This window comes from Ranitomeya variabilis, chromosome 1 (assembly GCF_051348905.1).
Source record: "Ranitomeya variabilis isolate aRanVar5 chromosome 1, aRanVar5.hap1, whole genome shotgun sequence".
Classification (NCBI taxonomy): Eukaryota; Metazoa; Chordata; class Amphibia; order Anura; family Dendrobatidae; genus Ranitomeya; species Ranitomeya variabilis.
In genome coordinates, this window is record NC_135232.1 from 11,336,706 (window position 1) to 11,357,858 (window position 21,153).

Consider the following 21,153-nt stretch of genomic DNA (forward strand, 5'->3'; position numbering starts at 1 on the left):
AGGCTCCGATCACATCTACAAGACGTCACCGACCACGACCGATGGATCCTGTAACTAAGGATCCGATCACATCTACAAGACTTCACCGACCACGAACGATGGATGCTGTAACTAAGGCTCCGATCACATCTACAAGACATCACCGACCACGACCGATGGATCCTGTAACTAAGGCTCCGATCACATCTACTAGACGTCACCAACCACGACCGATGGATCCTGTAACTAAGGCTCCGATCACATCTACAAGACGTCAGTAACCGATGGATCCTGTAACTAAGGCTCCGATCACATCTACAAGACGTCACCAACCACGACCGATGGATCCTGTAACTAAGGCTCCGATCACACCTACAAGACATCACCGACCACAACCAATGGATCCTGTAACTAAGGCTCCGATCACATCTACAAGACGTCACCGACCACGACCGATGGATCCTGTAACTAAGGCTCCGATCACATCTAAAAGACATCACCGAACACGACCGATGGATCCTGTAACTAAGGCTCCGATCACATCTACAAGACGTCACCAACCACGACCGATGGATCCTGTAACTAAGGCTCCGATCACATCTACAAGACGTTACCGACCACGACCGATGGATCCTGTAACTAAGGCTCCGATCACATCTACAAGACGTCACCGACCACGACCGATGGATCCTGTAACTAAGGCTCCGATCACATCTACAAGACGTCACCGACCACGACCGATGGATCCTGTAACTAAGGCTCCGATCACATCTACAAGACGTCACCGACCACGACCGATGGAACCTGTAACTAAGGCTCCGATCACATCTACAAGACGTCACCGACCACGACCGATGGATCCTGTAACTAAGGCTCCGATCACATCTACAAGACATCACCGACCACGACCGATGGAACCTGTAACTAAGGCTCCGATCACATCTACAAGACGTCACCGACCACGACCGATGGATTCAGTAACTAAGGCTCCGATCACATCTACAAGATGTCACCGACCACGATCGATGGATCCTGTAACTAAGGCTCCGATCACATCTACAAGACATCACTGACCACGACCGATGGATCCTGTAACTAAGGCTCCAATCACATCTACAAGACGTCACCGACCACGACCGATGGATCCTGTAACTAAGGCTCCGATCACATCTACAAGACGACACCAACCACGACCGATGAACCCTGTAACTAAAGCTCCGATCACATCTACAAGACATCACCGATCACGACCGATGGATCCTGTAACTAAGGCTCCGATCACATCTACAAGACGTCACTGACCACGACCGATGGATTCAGTAACTAAGGCTCCGATCACATCTACAAGACGTCACCGACCACGACCGATGGATCCTGTAACTAAGGCTCCGATCACATCTACAAGACGTCACCGACCACAACCGATGGATCCTGTAACTAAGGCTCCGATCACATCTACAAGACATCACAGATCACGACCGATGGATCCTGTAACTAAGGCTCCGATCACATCTACAAGACGACACCGACCACGACCGATGGATCCTGTAACTAAGGCTCCGATCACATCTACAAGACGTCATCGACCACGATCATTCGATCCTGTAACTAATGCTCCGATCACATCTACAGACATCACTAACCACGACCGATGGATCCTGTAACTAAGGCTCCGATCACATCTACAAGACGTCACCGACTACGACCGATGGATACTGTAACTAAGGCTCCGATCACATCTACAAGACATCACCGACCACAACCAATGGATCCTGTAACTAAGGCTCCGATCACATCTACAAGACGTCACCGACCACGACCGATGGATCCTGTAACTAAGGCTCCGATCACATCTACAAGACGTCACCGACCACGACCGATGGATCCTGTAACTAAGGCTCCGATCACATCTACAAGACGTCACCGACCACGACCGATGGATCCTGTAACTAAGGCTCCGACCACATCTACAAGACATCACCGACCACGACCGATGGATCCTGTAACTAAGGCTCCGATCACATCTACAAGACGTCACCGACCATGACCGATGGATCCGGTAACTAAGGCTCCGATCACATCTACAAGACGTCACCGACCACGACCGATGGATCCGGTAACTAAAGCTCCGATCACATCCACAAGACGTCACCGACTACGACCGATGGATCCTGTAATTAAGGCTCCGATCACATCTACAAGACGTCACCGATCACGACCGACGGATCCTGTAACTAAGGCTCCGATCAAATGTACAAGACATCACCGACCACGACCGATGGATCCGGTAACTAAGGCTCCGATCACATCTACAAGACGTCACTGATCACGACCGATGGATCCTGTAACTAAGGCTCCGATCAAATCTACAAGACGTCACCGACCACGACCGATGGATCCTGTAACTAAGGCTCCGATCACATCTACAAGACGTCACCGACAACGACCGACGGATCCTGTAACTAAGGCTCCGATCACATCTACAAGACGTCACCGACCACGACCGATGGATCCTGTAACTAAGGCTCCGATCACATCTACAAGACTTCACCGACCACGACCGATGGATCCTGTAACTAAGGCTCCGATCACATCTACAAGACATCACTGACCACGACCGATGGATCCTGTAACTAAGACTCCGATGACATCTACAAGATGTCACCAACCACGACCGATGGATCCTGTAACTAAGGCTCCGATCACATCTACAAGATGTCACCGACTTGACAGATGGATCCTGTAACTAAGGCTCCGATCACATCTACAAGATGTCAGCGACCACGACCGATGGATCCCGTAACAAAGGCTCCGATCATATCTACAAGATGTCACCGACCACGACCGATGGATCCTGTAACTAAGGCTCCGATGACATCTACAAGATGTCACCGACTTGACCGATGGATCCTGTAACTAAGGCTCCGATCACATCTACAAGATGTCACCAACCACGACCGATAGATCCTGTAACTAAGGCTCCGATCACATCTACAAGACGTCACCGACAACGACCGATGGATCCTGTAACTAAGGCTCCGATCACATCTACAAGACATCACCGACCACGACCGATGGATCCTGTAACTAAGGCTCCGATCACATCTACAAGACATCACCGACCACGACCGATGGATCCTGTAACTAAGGCTCCGATCACATCTACAAGACGTCACCGACCACGACCGATGGATTCAATAACTAAGGCTCCGATCACATCTACAAGATGTCACCGACCACGACCGATGGATCCTGTAACTAAGGCTCCGATCACATCTACAAGACATTATTGACCACGACCGATGGATCCTGTAACTAAGGCTCCGATCACATCTACAAGACGTCACCGACCACGACCGATGGATCCTGTAACTAAGGCTCCGATCACATCTACAAGACGTCACTGACCACGACTGATGGATTCAGTAACTAAGGCTCCAATCACATCTACAAGACGTCACCTACCACAACCGATGGATCCTGTAACTAAGGCTCCGATCACATCTACAAGACGTCACCGATCACGACCGATGGGTCCTGTAACTAAGACTCCAATCACATCTACAAGATGACACCGACCACGACCGATGGATCCTGTAACTAAGACTCCGATCACATCTACATGACGTCAACGACCACGACCGATGGAACCTGTAACTAAGGCTCCGATCACATCTACAAGACGTCAACGATCACGACCAATGGATCCTGTAACTAAGGCTCCGATCACATCTACAAGACGACACCGATCACGACCGATGGATCCTGTAACTAAGGCTCCGATCACATCTACAAGACGTCACTGACCACGACCGACGGATTCAGTAACTAAGGCTCTGATCACATCTACAAGACGTCACCGACCACGATCATTGGATCCTGTAACTAATGCTCCGATCACATCTACAGACATCACCAACCACGACCGATGGATCCTGTAACTAAGGCTCCGATCACATCTACAAGACGTCAGTGACCGATGGATCCTGTGACTAAGGCTCCGATCACATCTACAAGACGTCACCGACCACGACCGATGGATCTTGTAACTAAGGCTCCGATCACATCCACAAGACGTCACCGACCACGACCGATGGATCCTGTAACTAAGGCTCCGATCACATCTACAAGACGTCACCAACCACGACCGATGGATCCGGTAACTAAAGCTCCGATCACATCCACAAGACGTCACCGACCACGACCGATGGATCCTGTAACTAAGACTCCGATTACATCTACAAGACGACACCGACCACGACCGATGGATCCTGTAACTAAGGCTCCGATCACATCTACAAGACGTCACCGACCACGACCGATGGATCCTGTAACTAAGGCTCCGATCACATCTACAAGACGTCACCGACCACGACCGATGGATCCTGTAACTAAGGCTCCGATCAAATCTACAAGACGTCTCCGACCACGACCGATGGATCCTGTAACTAAGGCTCCGATCACATCTACAAGACTTCACCGACCACGACCGATGGATCCTGTAACTAAGGCTCCGATCACATCTACAAGACGTCAGTGACCGATGGATCCTGTAACTAAGGCTCCGATCACATCTACAAGACGTCACCGACCACGACCGATGGATCCTGTAACTAAGGCTCCGATCACATCTACAAGATGTCACCGACCACGACCGATGGATCCTGTAACTAAGGCTCCGATCACATCTACAAGACGACACCAACCACGACCGATGGATCCTGTAACTAAGGCTCCGATCACATCTACAAGACGTCACCGACCACGACCGATGGATCCTGTAACTAAGACTCCGATCACATCTACAAGACGACACCAACCACGACCGATGGATCCTGTAACTAAGGCTCCTATCACATCTACAAGACGTCACCGACCACGACCGATGGATCCTGTAACTAAGACTCCGATTACATCTACAAGACGACACCAACCACGACCGATGGATCCTGTAACTAAGGCTCCGATCACATCTACAAGACGTCACCGACCACGACCGATGGATCCTGTAACTAAGGCTCCGATCAAATCTACAAGACGTCACCGACCACGACCGATGGATCCTGTAACTAAGGCTCCGATCACATCTACAAGACGTCACCGACCACGACCGATGGATCCTGTAACTAAGGCTCCGATCACATCTACAAGATGTCACCGACCACGACCGATGGATCCTGTAACTAAGGCTCCGATCACATCTACAAGACGTCACCGACCACGACCATTGGATCCTGCAACTAATGCTCCGATCACATCTACAGACATCACCAACCACGACCGATGGATCCTGTAACTAAGGCTCCGATCACATCTACAAGACGTCAGTGACCGATGGATCCTGTAACTAAGGCTCCGATCACATCTACAAGACGTCACCGACCACGACCGATGGATCCTGTAACTAAGGCTCCGATCACATCTACAAGACGTCACCGACCACGACCATTGGATCCTGTAACTAACGCTCCGATCACATCTACAAAACGTCACCGACTACGACCGATGGATCCTGTAACTAAGGCTCCGATCACATCTACAAGACATCACCGACCACGACCGATGGATCCTGTAACTAAGGCTCCGATCACATCTACAAGACATCACCGACCACGACCGATGGATCCTGTAACTAAGGCTCCGATCACATCTACAAGACGTCACCGACCACGACCGATGGATTCAATAACTAAGGCTCCGATCACATCTACAAGATGTCACCGACCACGACCGATGGATCCTGTAACTAAGGCTCCGATCACATCTACAAGACATTACTGACCACGACCGATGGATCCTGTAACTAAGGCTCCGATCACATCTACAAGACGTCACCGACCACGACCGATGGATCCTGTAACTAAGGCTCCGATCACATCTACAAGACATCACCGATCACGACCGATGGATCCTGTAACTAAGGCTCCGATCACATCTACAAGACGTCACTGACCACGACTGATGGATTCAGTAACTAAGGCTCCAATCACATCTACAAGACGTCACCTACCACAACCGATGGATCCTGTAACTAAGGCTCCGATCACATCTACAAGACGTCACCGATCACGACCGATGGGTCCTGTAACTAAGACTCCAATCACATCTACAAGATGACACCGACCACGACCGATGGATCCTGTAACTAAGACTCCGATCACATCTACAAGACGTCAACGACCACGACCGATGGAACCTGTAACTAAGGCTCCGATCACATCTACAAGACGTCAACGATCACGACCGATGGATCCTGTAACTAAGGCTCCGATCACATCTACAAGACGACACCGACCACGACCGATGGATCCTGTAACTAAGGCTCCGATCACATCTACAAGACATCACCGATCACGACCGATGGATCCTGTAACTAAGGCTCCGATCACATCTACTAGACGTCACCAACCACGACCGATGGATCCTGTAACTAAGGCTCCGATCACATCTACAAGACGTCAGTAACCGATGGATCCTGTAACTAAGGCTCCGATCACATCTACAAGACGTCACCAACCACGACCGATGGATCCTGTAACTAAGGCTCCGATCACACCTACAAGACATCACCGACCACAACCAATGGATCCTGTAACTAAGGCTCCGATCACATCTACAAGACGTCACCGACCACGACCGATGGATCCTGTAACTAAGGCTCCGATCACATCTAAAAGACATCACCGAACACGACCGATGGATCCTGTAACTAAGGCTCCGATCACATCTACAAGACGTCACCAACCACGACCGATGGATCCTGTAACTAAGGCTCCGATCACATCTACAAGACGTTACCGACCACGACCGATGGATCCTGTAACTAAGGCTCCGATCACATCTACAAGACGTCACCGACCACGACCGATGGATCCTGTAACTAAGGCTCCGATCACATCTACAAGACGTCACCGACCACGACCGATGGATCCTGTAACTAAGGCTCCGATCACATCTACAAGACGTCACCGACCACGACCGATGGAACCTGTAACTAAGGCTCCGATCACATCTACAAGACGTCACCGACCACGACCGATGGATCCTGTAACTAAGGCTCCGATCACATCTACAAGACATCACCGACCACGACCGATGGAACCTGTAACTAAGGCTCCGATCACATCTACAAGACGTCACCGACCACGACCGATGGATTCAGTAACTAAGGCTCCGATCACATCTACAAGATGTCACCGACCACGATCGATGGATCCTGTAACTAAGGCTCCGATCACATCTACAAGACATCACTGACCACGACCGATGGATCCTGTAACTAAGGCTCCAATCACATCTACAAGACGTCACCGACCACGACCGATGGATCCTGTAACTAAGGCTCCGATCACATCTACAAGACGACACCAACCACGACCGATGAACCCTGTAACTAAAGCTCCGATCACATCTACAAGACATCACCGATCACGACCGATGGATCCTGTAACTAAGGCTCCGATCACATCTACAAGACGTCACTGACCACGACCGATGGATTCAGTAACTAAGGCTCCGATCACATCTACAAGACGTCACCGACCAAGACCGATGGATCCTGTAACTAAGGCTCCGATCACATCTACAAGACGTCACCGACCACAACCGATGGATCCTGTAACTAAGGCTCCGATCACATCTACAAGACATCACAGATCACGACCGATGGATCCTGTAACTAAGGCTCCGATCACATCTACAAGACGACACCGACCACGACCGATGGATCCTGTAACTAAGGCTCCGATCACATCTACAAGACGTCATCGACCACGATCATTCGATCCTGTAACTAATGCTCCGATCACATCTACAGACATCACCAACCACGACCGATGGATCCTGTAACTAAGGCTCCGATCACATCTACAAGACGTCACCGACTACGACCGATGGATACTGTAACTAAGGCTCCGATCACATCTACAAGACATCACCGACCACAACCAATGGATCCTGTAACTAAGGCTCCGATCACATCTACAAGACGTCACCGACCACGACCGATGGATCCTGTAACTAAGGCTCCGATCACATCTACAAGACGTCACCGACCATGACCGATGGATCCGGTAACTAAGGCTCCGATCACATCTACAAGACGTCACCGACCACGACCGATGGATCCGGTAACTAAAGCTCCGATCACATCTACAAGACGTCACCGACAACGACCGACGGATCCTGTAACTAAGGCTCCGATCACATCTACAAGACGTCACCGACCACGACCGATGGATCCTGTAACTAAGGCTCCGATCACATCTACAAGACTTCACCGACCACGACCGATGGATCCTGTAACTAAGGCTCCGATCACATCTACAAGACATCACTGACCACGACCGATGGATCCTGTAACTAAGACTCCGATGACATCTACAAGATGTCACCAACCACGACCGATGGATCCTGTAACTAAGGCTCCGATCACATCTACAAGATGTCAGTGACCACGACCGATGGATCCCGTAACTAAGGCTCCGATCATATCTACAAGATGTCACCGACCACGACCGATGGATCCTGTAACTAAGGCTCCGATGACATCTACAAGATGTCACCGACTTGACCGATGGATCCTGTAACTAAGGCTCCGATCACATCTACAAGATGTCACCAACCACGACCGATAGATCCTGTAACTAAGGCTCCGATCACATCTACAAGACGTCACCGACAACGACCGATGGATCCTGTAACTAAGGCTCCGATCACATCTACAAGACATCACCGACCACGACCGATGGATCCTGTAACTAAGGCTCCGATCACATCTACAAGACATCACCGACCACGACCGATGGATCCTGTAACTAAGGCTCCGATCACATCTACAAGACGTCACCGACCACGACCGATGGATTCAATAACTAAGGCTCCGATCACATCTACAAGATGTCACCGACCACGACCGATGGATCCTGTAACTAAGGCTCCGATCACATCTACAAGACATTATTGACCACGACCGATGGATCCTGTAACTAAGGCTCCGATCACATCTACAAGACGTCACCGACCACGACCGATGGATCCTGTAACTAAGGCTCCGATCACATCTACAAGACGTCACTGACCACGACTGATGGATTCAGTAACTAAGGCTCCAATCACATCTACAAGACGTCACCTACCACAACCGATGGATCCTGTAACTAAGGCTCCGATCACATCTACAAGACGTCACCGATCACGACCGATGGGTCCTGTAACTAAGACTCCAATCACATCTACAAGATGACACCGACCACGACCGATGGATCCTGTAACTAAGACTCCGATCACATCTACATGACGTCAACGACCACGACCGATGGAACCTGTAACTAAGGCTCCGATCACATCTACAAGACGTCAACGATCACGACCGATGGATCCTGTAACTAAGGCTCCGATCACATCTACAAGACGACACCGATCACGACCGATGGATCCTGTAACTAAGGCTCCGATCACATCTACAAGACGTCACTGACCACGACCGACGGATTCAGTAACTAAGGCTCTGATCACATCTACAAGACGTCACCGACCACGATCATTGGATCCTGTAACTAATGCTCCGATCACATCTACAGACATCACCAACCACGACCGATGGATCCTGTAACTAAGGCTCCGATCACATCTACAAGACGTCAGTGACCGATGGATCCTGTGACTAAGGCTCCGATCACATCTACAAGACGTCACCGACCACGACCGATGGATCTTGTAACTAAGGCTCCGATCACATCCACAAGACGTCACCGACCACGACCGATGGATCCTGTAACTAAGGCTCCGATCACATCTACAAGACGTCACCAACCACGACCGATGGATCCGGTAACTAAAGCTCCGATCACATCCACAAGACGTCACCGACCACGACCGATGGATCCTGTAACTAAGACTCCGATTACATCTACAAGACGACACCGACCACGACCGATGGATCCTGTAACTAAGGCTCCGATCACATCTACAAGACGTCACCGACCACGACCGATGGATCCTGTAACTAAGGCTCCGATCACATCTACAAGACGTCACCGACCACGACCGATGGATCCTGTAACTAAGGCTCCGATCAAATCTACAAGACGTCTCCGACCACGACCGATGGATCCTGTAACTAAGGCTCCGATCACATCTACAAGACTTCACCGACCACGACCGATGGATCCTGTAACTAAGGCTCCGATCACATCTACAAGACGTCAGTGACCGATGGATCCTGTAACTAAGGCTCCGATCACATCTACAAGACGTCACCGACCACGACCGATGGATCCTGTAACTAAGGCTCCGATCACATCTACAAGATGTCACCGACCACGACCGATGGATCCTGTAACTAAGGCTCCGATCACATCTACAAGACGACACCAACCACGACCGATGGATCCTGTAACTAAGGCTCCGATCACATCTACAAGACGTCACCGACCACGACCGATGGATCCTGTAACTAAGACTCCGATCACATCTACAAGACGACACCAACCACGACCGATGGATCCTGTAACTAAGGCTCCTATCACATCTACAAGACGTCACCGACCACGACCGATGGATCCTGTAACTAAGACTCCGATTACATCTACAAGACGACACCAACCACGACCGATGGATCCTGTAACTAAGGCTCCGATCACATCTACAAGACGTCACCCACCACGACCGATGGATCCTGTAACTAAGGCTCCGATCAAATCTACAAGACGTCACCGACCACGACCGATGGATCCTGTAACTAAGGCTCCGATCACATCTACAAGACGTCACCGACCACGACCGATGGATCCTGTAACTAAGGCTCCGATCACATCTACAAGATGTCACCGACCACGACCGATGGATCCTGTAACTAAGGCTCCGATCACATCTACAAGACGTCACCGACCACGACCATTGGATCCTGCAACTAATGCTCCGATCACATCTACAGACATCACCAACCACGACCGATGGATCCTGTAACTAAGGCTCCGATCACATCTACAAGACGTCAGTGACCGATGGATCCTGTAACTAAGGCTCCGATCACATCTACAAGACGTCACCGACCACGACCGATGGATCCTGTAACTAAGGCTCCGATCACATCTACAAGACGTCACCGACCACGACCATTGGATCCTGTAACTAACGCTCCGATCACATCTACAAAACGTCACCGACTACGACCGATGGATCCTGTAACTAAGGCTCCGATCACATCTACAAGACATCACCGACCACGACCGATGGATCCTGTAACTAAGGCTCCGATCACATCTACAAGACATCACCGACCACGACCGATGGATCCTGTAACTAAGGCTCCGATCACATCTACAAGACGTCACCGACCACGACCGATGGATTCAATAACTAAGGCTCCGATCACATCTACAAGATGTCACCGACCACGACCGATGGATCCTGTAACTAAGGCTCCGATCACATCTACAAGACATTACTGACCACGACCGATGGATCCTGTAACTAAGGCTCCGATCACATCTACAAGACGTCACCGACCACGACCGATGGATCCTGTAACTAAGGCTCCGATCACATCTACAAGACATCACCGATCACGACCGATGGATCCTGTAACTAAGGCTCCGATCACATCTACAAGACGTCACTGACCACGACTGATGGATTCAGTAACTAAGGCTCCAATCACATCTACAAGACGTCACCTACCACAACCGATGGATCCTGTAACTAAGGCTCCGATCACATCTACAAGACGTCACCGATCACGACCGATGGGTCCTGTAACTAAGACTCCAATCACATCTACAAGATGACACCGACCACGACCGATGGATCCTGTAACTAAGACTCCGATCACATCTACAAGACGTCAACGACCACGACCGATGGAACCTGTAACTAAGGCTCCGATCACATCTACAAGACGTCAACGATCACGACCGATGGATCCTGTAACTAAGGCTCCGATCACATCTACAAGACGACACCGACCACGACCGATGGATCCTGTAACTAAGGCTCCGATCACATCTACAAGACATCACCGATCACGACCGATGGATCCTGTAACTAAGGCTCCTATCACATCTACAAGACGTCACTGACCACGACCGACGGATTCAGTAACTAAGGCTCTGATCACATCTACAAGACGTCACCGACCACGATCATTGGATCCTGTAACTAATGCTCCGATCACATCTACAGACATCACCAACCACGACCGATGGATCCTGTAACTAAGGCTCCGATCACATCTACAAGACGTCAGTGACCGATGGATCCTATGACTAAGGCTCCGATCACATCTACAAGACGTCACCGACCACGACCGATGGATCTTGTAACTAAGGCTCCGATCACATCTACAAGACATCACCGACCACAACCAATGGATCCTGTAACTAAGGCTCCGATCACATCTACAAGACGTCACCGACCACGACCGATGGATCCTGTAACTAAGGCTCAGATCACATCTACAAGACGTCACCGACCACGACCGATGGATCCGGTAACTAAAGCTCCGATCACATCTACAAGACGTCACCGACCACGACCGATGGATCCTGTAACTAAGGCTCCGATCACATCTACAAGACGTCACCGACCGCGACTGATGGATCCGGTAACTAAGGCTCCGATCACATCTACAAGACGTCACCGACCACGACCGATGGATCCTGTAACTAAGACTCCGATTACATCTACAAGACGACACCGACCACGACCGATGGATCCTGTAACTAAGGCTCCGATCACATCTACAAGACATCACCGACCACGACCGATGGATCCTGTAACTAAGGCTCCGATCACATCTACAAGACGTCACCGACCACGACCGATGGATCCTGTAACTAAGGCTCCGATCACATCTACAAGACGTCACCGACCACGACCGATGGATCCTGTAACTAAGGCTCCGATCAAATCTACAAGACGTCACCGACCACGACCGATGGATCCTGTAACTAAGGCTCCGATCACATCTACAAGACTTCACCGACCACGACCGATGGATCCTGTAACTAAGGCTCCGATCACATCTACAAGATGTCACCGACCACGACCGATGGATCCTGTAACTAAGGCTCCGATCACATCTACAAGACGACACCAACCACGACCGATGGATCCTGTAACTAAGACTCCGATCACATCTACAAGACGACACCAACCACGACCGATGGATCCTGTAACTAAGGCTCCTATCACATCTACAAGACGTCACCGACCACGACCGATGGATCCTGTAACTAAGACTCCGATTACATCTACAAGACGACACCGACCACGACCGATGGATCCTGTAACTAAGGCTCCGATCACATCTACAAGACATCACCGACCACGACCGATGGATCCTGTAACTAAGGCTCCGATCACATCTACAAGACGTCACCGACCACGACCGATGGATCCTGTAACTAAGGCTCCGATCACATCTACAAGACGTCACCGACCACGACCGATGGATCCTGTAACTAAGGCTCCGATCAAATCTACAAGACGTCACCGACCACGACCGATGGATCCTGTAACTAAGGCTCCGATCACATCTACAAGACTTCACCGACCACGACCGATGGATCCTGTAACTAAGGCTCCGATCACATCTACAAGATGTCACCGACCACGACCGATGGATCCTGTAACTAAGGCTCCGATCACATCTACAAGACGACACCAACCACGACCGATGGATCCTGTAACTAAGACTCCGATCACATCTACAAGACGACACCAACCACGACCGATGGATCCTGTAACTAAGGCTCCGATCACATCTACAAGACGTCACCGACCACGACCGATGGATCCTGTAACTAAGGCTCCGATCAAATCTACAAGACGTCACCGACCACGACCGATGGATCCTGTAACTAAGGCTCCGATCACATCTACAAGACGTCACCGACCACGACCGATGGATCCTGTAACTAAGGCTCCGATCACATCTACAAGATGTCACCGACCACGACCGATGGATCCTGTAACTAAGGCTCCGATCACAACTACAAGACGTCACCGACCACGACCGATGGATCCTGTAACTAAGGCTCCGATCACATCTACAAGACGTCACCGACCACGACCGATGGATCCTGTAACTAAGGCTCCGATCACATCTACAAGACGTCACCGACCACGACCGATGGATCCTGTAACTAAGGCTCCGATCACATCTACAAGATGTCACCGACCACGACCGATGGATCCTGTAACTAAGGCTCCGATCACAACTACAAGACGTCACCGACCACGACCGATGGATCCTGTAACTAAGGCTCCGATCACATCTACAAGACGTCACCGACCACGACCGATGGATCCTGTAACTAAGGCTCCGATCACATCTACAAGATGACACCGACCACGACCGATGGATCCTGTAACTAAGGCTCCGATCACATCTACAAGACGTCACCAACCACGACCGATGGATCCTGTAACTAAGGCTCCGATCACATCTACAAGATGACACCGACCACGACCGATGGATCCTGTAATTAAGGCTCCGATCACATCTACAAGACGTCACCGACCACGACCGATGGATCCTGTAACTAAGGCTCCGATCACATCTACAGACGTCACCGACCACGACTGATGGATCCTGTAACTAAGGCTCCGATGACATCTACAAGACATCACCGACCACGACCGATGGATCCTGTAACTAAGGCTCCGATCACATCTACAGACGTCAGTGACTGATGGATCCTGTACCGGAGTCTCTGTCGCTCCTCGGTGCTGCCGTCACTCAGGTGCTGGTACACGCTCAGTACTGAGCCGCCTCCCGCTCTCTGTACATTCGGCCTCTGCTGGGCGCACTGCTGAGGTTATTGGTTGATATCTGGGAGATGAGATTTTTGCTCTTTCAGGTCGAATCTGTTGCGGTGGTAGAGCTGCAGGACCTGTGGTGACGTCACTGTCATGTGATCAGGGGAGGAGCTCAGTAGTGTGTGGTGATTGGTGGAGGACCTGTGGTGACGTCAGTGTCGTGTGATCAGGGGCGGAGCTGAGTAGTGTGTGGTGAAGGACCTGTGGTGACGTCTCTGTCATGTGACTAGTTGCCTCATAGTGAGGCAGGCTGTGTGTGCGTTCTTCTCTTCCTCTCGCTGTTATCAGCCATTACACAGGAGACACATATACACAGACTAGGAGGCTCCTCCGGATTCTCTGCCCTTTTCTGTGCTGATTCTGAGCAGAATGTGTCCTGTAATGACGTGCCGGCCGCTGAGGAGCCGCACAGTGTGTACAGGGGCACTGAGGGTGTTGGTCTGTGGGCCGCTGATGTCGCAGGGTTAGGGGCAGGGATCCTCACCTCTCTGCGGTGTCCAGTCAGAGGACAGAAGTGATTTAACCCTATAAATGCCGCGGTCCGGGTCGGTGCAGTCTGTGGTGACCGGGGTTCGGTGCGCGGCTCCTTGGGGTCTGCAGAGCAGCCATTCACCCTTGTGCAGCCCCTGCAGAGCCGCCATGCTGCTGTCTGCGCCCCTGTGCACACCGTGTGGCTGACAGAACTCAGCAAGGGTCTTAGTCTACGTTCACATTAGCGGCGGGCGCCGCAGCGTCGCCGCATGCGTCATGCGCCCCTATATTTAATATGGGGGCGCATGGACATGCGTTGCACTTGCGTTTTGCGACGCATGCGTCACTGCGGTGCACGCGTCCGGGCGCAGAGGACGCAGCAAGTTGCATTTTTGCTGCGTCCAAAATCAACCAAAAAAAGGACGCATGCGGCGCAAAACGCAGCGTTGTGCATGCGTTTTGCTGCGTTTTTGTTTGCGTTGTGCGTTGCGTCGCCGACGCTGCGGCGCACAACGCAAATGTGAACGTAGCCTTATACAGGGCTCAGCTGCCACTAGAAATTTCGGGGCCCATACTGGCAAAATCTTAGGGGCCCCCTTGAGACTCCTACCAGGCTCCACCCCTCACACTGTCCACAGAGGCGGGACTTTCCTTCCTAATCAGACGCAGCACAGCCGTCACTGCGGGCCTGTGTGCGCCGGGCGCTGCCTCCTCTTGCTGCATTATCGTCCCCGGCGCCTGCGCTGTAAGTACGAAGGGCAGTGCAACGGCGCACGCCCGGAATAAAAAAAACTTAATGCGCAGGCGCCGGGGACAATAATGCTGCGAGAGGATGCGGCGCCCGGCGTGCACAGGTCCGGAGTGACGGCTGTGCTGCGTCTGATAAGGAAGGAAAGTCCCGCCTCCAGGAACATTTCACGGTATGAGGGGGCACATTTTATAAACGTTTATTTCAGCGTGTGCAGGCATCATAACTCAAAGAGCCACCTTGTCAGAATGCAGCATTTGTGCTATACAAGGTGGCTCTTTTAGTTACAAACGCCTGAGGGGGGGGGGGGGGGGGGCTGGTTCCTTTTAAGAGTTCCCATCACCAGATCACACATATAACCGGCAGCTTTTGTTTTGGACAAAGATTTTTTAAAGCCGCCACCATAACACGGTAGACACTTTTGGCCGAGCCCTACTCTACTGTAACCTACTAAATATTTGTTAAAATATGCAATACAGTTTAGGTATATTTTTATTTATTTTTCAATTTTTAAAATGACCAATAATACCACATACAGGGAACAAATACCACAACACCATGACCAGACACCATATTATTACCACATAGTGACCAAAGAGCACATACAAGGGACAAATACCACCGCACCATGACCAGACCACATATTACCACCACAAAGTGACCGAATACTACAATACTGATCAGTAATAATAATTTAAAAAAAATACCATCACCATCAGTGCCATTATACACAGGAGATCTGTACTTAGTAAGCGGTGTCTGTCTACAGGTAATACAGTGATCACTGGTGGTATTATACACAGGAGCTCTGTATATAATGTATAGGTAATACAGTGATCACTGGTGACATACACAGGAGCTCTGTATATAGTATACAGTGTATAGTGTCAGTGTATAGGTAACACTGACTCACCAGTGACATCTCTAGGTGAAGTCCTTCAACTTTCATCCAGCACAGACCGCCGTCACTTCTTCCAGCCAGGACTCGTCTCTGCAGAAAATAACACAGTTATCTCGAGCTCCGCTTGCAGAACACATTAATTAATTTTTCCCAACTTCTACATTACACCACATGAAGAAAAAGAGGTGACATAGTGTCACTCTACACTGTAACAGGACCGCCCCCCCATTTAAACCAGTATCCTCAAAAAATAAAATAAATACATCACTGCAGTAATAATATCCCTTAATTAGCCCCTATGGTAATAATATCACCCATCCTGGCCCCGTGTATCTCATTCCTGGCTCCAGCCGTGTGTTCTCGCATCCTGCCCCCATGAGTATCCATCCTGCCCCATATGATCTCCCGATCCTGCCCCATCTGTCTCCATCATATCATCCGGCCCCATGATCCTGCACGATCTGTCTCCAATCCTGCCCCCAGTGTCTCCAATCATGCCCCCATGTCTTTCATTCAGCCCCGTGTCTCCAATCATGCCCTTATCTCCATTCTGCCCCCAGTGTGTCCAGCATCTGACCCATGTGTCCAGCATCTCTGCCCCAGTGTGTCCAGCATTTCTGCCCCCAGTGTGTCCAGCATCTCTGCCCCCAGTGTGACCAGCATCTCTGCCCCTAGTGTGTCCAGCATCTCTGCCCCCGTGTGTTCCGCATCTCTGCCCCAGTGTGTCCAGCATCTCTGCCCCCAGTGTGTCCAGCATCTCTGCCCCCAGTGTGTCCAGCATTTCTGCCCCCAGTGTGTCCAGCATCTCATCCCCCAGTGTCCAGCATCTCTGCCCCCAATGTCCAGCGTCTCTGCCCCAGTGTGACCAGCATCTCTGCCCCTAGTGTGTCTAGCATCTCTGCCCCCAATGTGTACAGCATTTCTGCCCCCAGTGTGTCCAGCATCTCTGCCCCCAGTGTGACCAGCATCTCTGCCCCCAGTGTGTCCAGCATCTCTGCCCCAGTGTGTCCAGCATCTCTGCCCCCGTGTGTCCAGCATCTCGGCCCCCGTGTGTCCAGCATCTCTGCCCCCGTGTGTCCAGCATCTCTGCCCCCAGTGTGTCCAGCATCTCTGCCCCCAGTGTCCAGCATTTCTGCCCCAGTATGTCCAGCATTTCTGCCCCAGTGTGTCCAGCATTTCTGCCCCAGTGTGTCCAGCATCTCTGCCCCAGTGTGTCCAGGCAGCATTTCTGCCCCGTGTGTCCAGCATCTCTGCCCCCAGTGTGTCCAGCATCTCTGCCCCAGTGTGTCCAGCATCTCTGCCCCAGTGTGTCCATGCAGCATTTCTGCCCCGTGTGTCCAGCATCTCTGCCCCCAGTGTGTCCAGCATCTCTGCCCCAGTGTGTCCAGCATCTCTGCCCCCGTGTGTCCAGCATCTCTGCCCCAGTGTGTCCAGCATCTCTGCCCCAGTGTGTCCAGGCAGCATTTCTGCCCCAAATGTGTACAGCATTTCTGCCCCCAGTGTGTCCAGCATCTCTGCCCCAGCATGTCCAGCATCTCTACCCCAGCATGTCCAGCATCTCTGCCCCAGTGTGTCCAGCATCTCTGCCCCCGTGTGTCCAGCATCTCTGCCCCCAGTGTGTCCAGCATCTCTGCCCCCAGTGTGTCCAGCATTTCTGCCCCCAGTGTGTCCAGCATCTCAACCCCCAATGTCCAGCATCTCTGCCCCCAATGTCCAGCATCTCTGCCCCAGTGTGTCCAGCTTCTCTGCCCCAGTGTGTCCAGCATCTCTGCCCCAGCGTGTCCAGCATTCTGCCCCAGTGTGTCCAGCATCTCTGCCCCCAATATCCAGCATTTCTGCCCTAGCGTTTCCAGCATCTCTGCCCCAGTGTGGTCAGCATCTCTGCCCCAGTGTGTCCAGCATATCTGCCCCAGCGTGTCCAGCATTTCTGCCCCAGCATGTTCAGTATCTCTGCCCCAGTGTGTCCAGCATCTCTGCCCCAGTGTGTCCAGCATCTCTGCCCCAGTGTGTCCAGCATCTCTCCCCCAGCGTGTCCAGCATTTCTGCCCCAGCATGTCCAGCATCTCTGCCCCAGTGTGACCAGCATCTCTGCCCCAGTGTGTCCAGCATTTCTGCCCCAGCGTGTCCAGCATTTCTGCCCCAGCATGTCCAGCATCTCTGCCCCAGCGTGTCCAGCATCTCTACCCCAGTGTGTCCACCCTTTCTGCCCCAGTGTGTCCAGCATTTCTGCCCCAGTGTGTACAGCATCTCTGCCCCAGCGTGTCCAGCATCAATGCCCCCAGTGTGTCCAGCATCAATGCCCCCAGTGTGTCCAGCATCTCTGCCCCCAATGTCCAGCACCTCTGCCCCCAATGTCCAGCATCTCTGTCCCAGCGTGTCCAGATTCTCTTCCCCAAATGTCCAGCATTTCTGCCCCAGCGTGTCCAGCATTCTGCCCCGGGGTCCCCTGGATCTCCACTCTCAAAAAAAACCCCCAAAAACATGAGTTCTTACCTGGCCGCGCTTCTGCGGCGGGCGAAGCTCACTCCCTCCACGCAGGTGAAGCGTGCACTCGCCGGCGGCTGACAATGATGTCAGACGCCGGAGAAGTGCGCACTGCGGCTCAAGTCAGCTGCCAGCCTCCGTTTGGCTGGCGGCTGTTAACTATTGATGTGCGGGCGCAGGCCCGCACGTCAATAGCGTGCCGCAGCGCCTGTAGGGGGGCCCGGTGAGCAGATGAGACGGGGCACGATGCGGGCCCCCTCTGCCCACCAGGCCTCATACGCCAGTCAGGGCAGTAATGCCCTGATGGCGGCCCTGGCCTTATATAAAGGGTCAGTGGGATGTAACGGGGACTCCCAGTAATGTGTAGTGTCTACAGCGCTAGGACTCCGATCACTCCAGCAGGTGATGACCACTGCAGCCAGTCACACAGATCAGGCTCTCACAGCCACGTTCCTGGTGACACTGAGGTCACGCCTTCATTTACATCTTCACAATTTCTACATTTTCCAGTTTCAGGCCCCCGGCTGCAGGGTTTTGTGTAACCTTTTCTTTCTTCACTCCCCTTGGGTCTAGCACTGAGTCTGCAGAGATTACTTCACGCCAACATAGCTGAGCTCACCGATTGGTAGCAGCACTGTAGGCGTGACATCACTGCAGGCAATAACAGACTCTGGGAGCGGTAGTGACCGCACCGTACTGGACCTGGGGACGGTGAGAAAGGATCCTAATGTTGTTTTTTTAAGCAAACTGCTGCTGTCGAGAGCAATTTTTTCCTGTAAACTTCTTTATGGGCTCAATATACAGGAGCATCTCGCAAAATGAGAATATCGTCACAAAGTGAATTTGTCATTTCTTCCAGTACAAAAAGTGAATCTCATATAGAGTCATTACACACAGAGTGATCTATTTCCGATGTTTATTTCTGTTAATGTTGATGATTATGGCTTACAGCCAATGAAAACCCATAAGTCATTATCTCAGCTTGAAAAATGATTCTAAAATCTGAAATGTTGTCCTACTGAAATGTATGATCAGTAAATGCACTCAATACTTGGTCGGGCTCCTTTTGCATCAATTACTGCATCAATGCGGCGTGGCATGGAGGCAATCAGCCTATGGCACTGCTGAGGGGTTATGGAAGCCCAGGTTGCTTTGATAGCAGCCTTCAGCTCGTCTGCATTGTTGGGTCTGGTGCCTCATCTTCCTCTTGACAATACTCCATAGATTCTCTATGGGGTTAAGGTCAGGCGAGTTTGCTGCCAATAAAGCCCAGTGATACTGTTGTTTGTACACCAGGTATTGGTAATTTTGGCAGTGTGGACAGAGGCCAAGTCCTGCTGGAGAATTAAATTTCCTTCTCCAAAAAGCTTGTCAGCAGAGGGAAGCATGAAGTGCTCTAAAATTTCCCGGTAGACGGCCCACTTTTCAGTTCTTGAATTTCCACAAACATGTTAAATAACCAATAAATTTGGTTCAACTTCACAATTGTGTTCCACTTGTTGATGCTTCACCAAAAATTTACATTTGGTATCTTTGTGTTTGAAGAATGATATGTGGGAAAAGGTTGAAAAGTTCCAGGGGGCTGAATTCTTTCGCAGGGCACTGTACACCAAAAGGAGAGGGGAGTGATCAGATTAGACATCTTAAAATGAGAGAAGCCTTTTGGATCCATTTTCTACAAAGCATGGAACCAAAAAGGCTTAATAGAGAATATGACTTAATGAGTTTTCATTAATATCTCATTTAA

At 51.1% G+C, this 21,153-nt stretch overlaps 1 protein-coding gene across 1 annotated transcript in view; it reads right to left on the reverse strand.

Annotated features, from left to right (window-relative positions):
* Window positions 1-14,903, reverse strand: part of LOC143793548 (uncharacterized) — a 33,279-nt gene extending 18,376 nt beyond the window's left edge. Inside the window, exon 1 of the mRNA XM_077280615.1 lies at window positions 14,689-14,903. The gene's annotated coding sequence lies outside the window, so the exon portion shown is untranslated. The remainder of the gene's footprint in view (window positions 1-14,688) is intronic.
* Window positions 14,904-21,153: the final 6,250 nt, after the last annotated feature.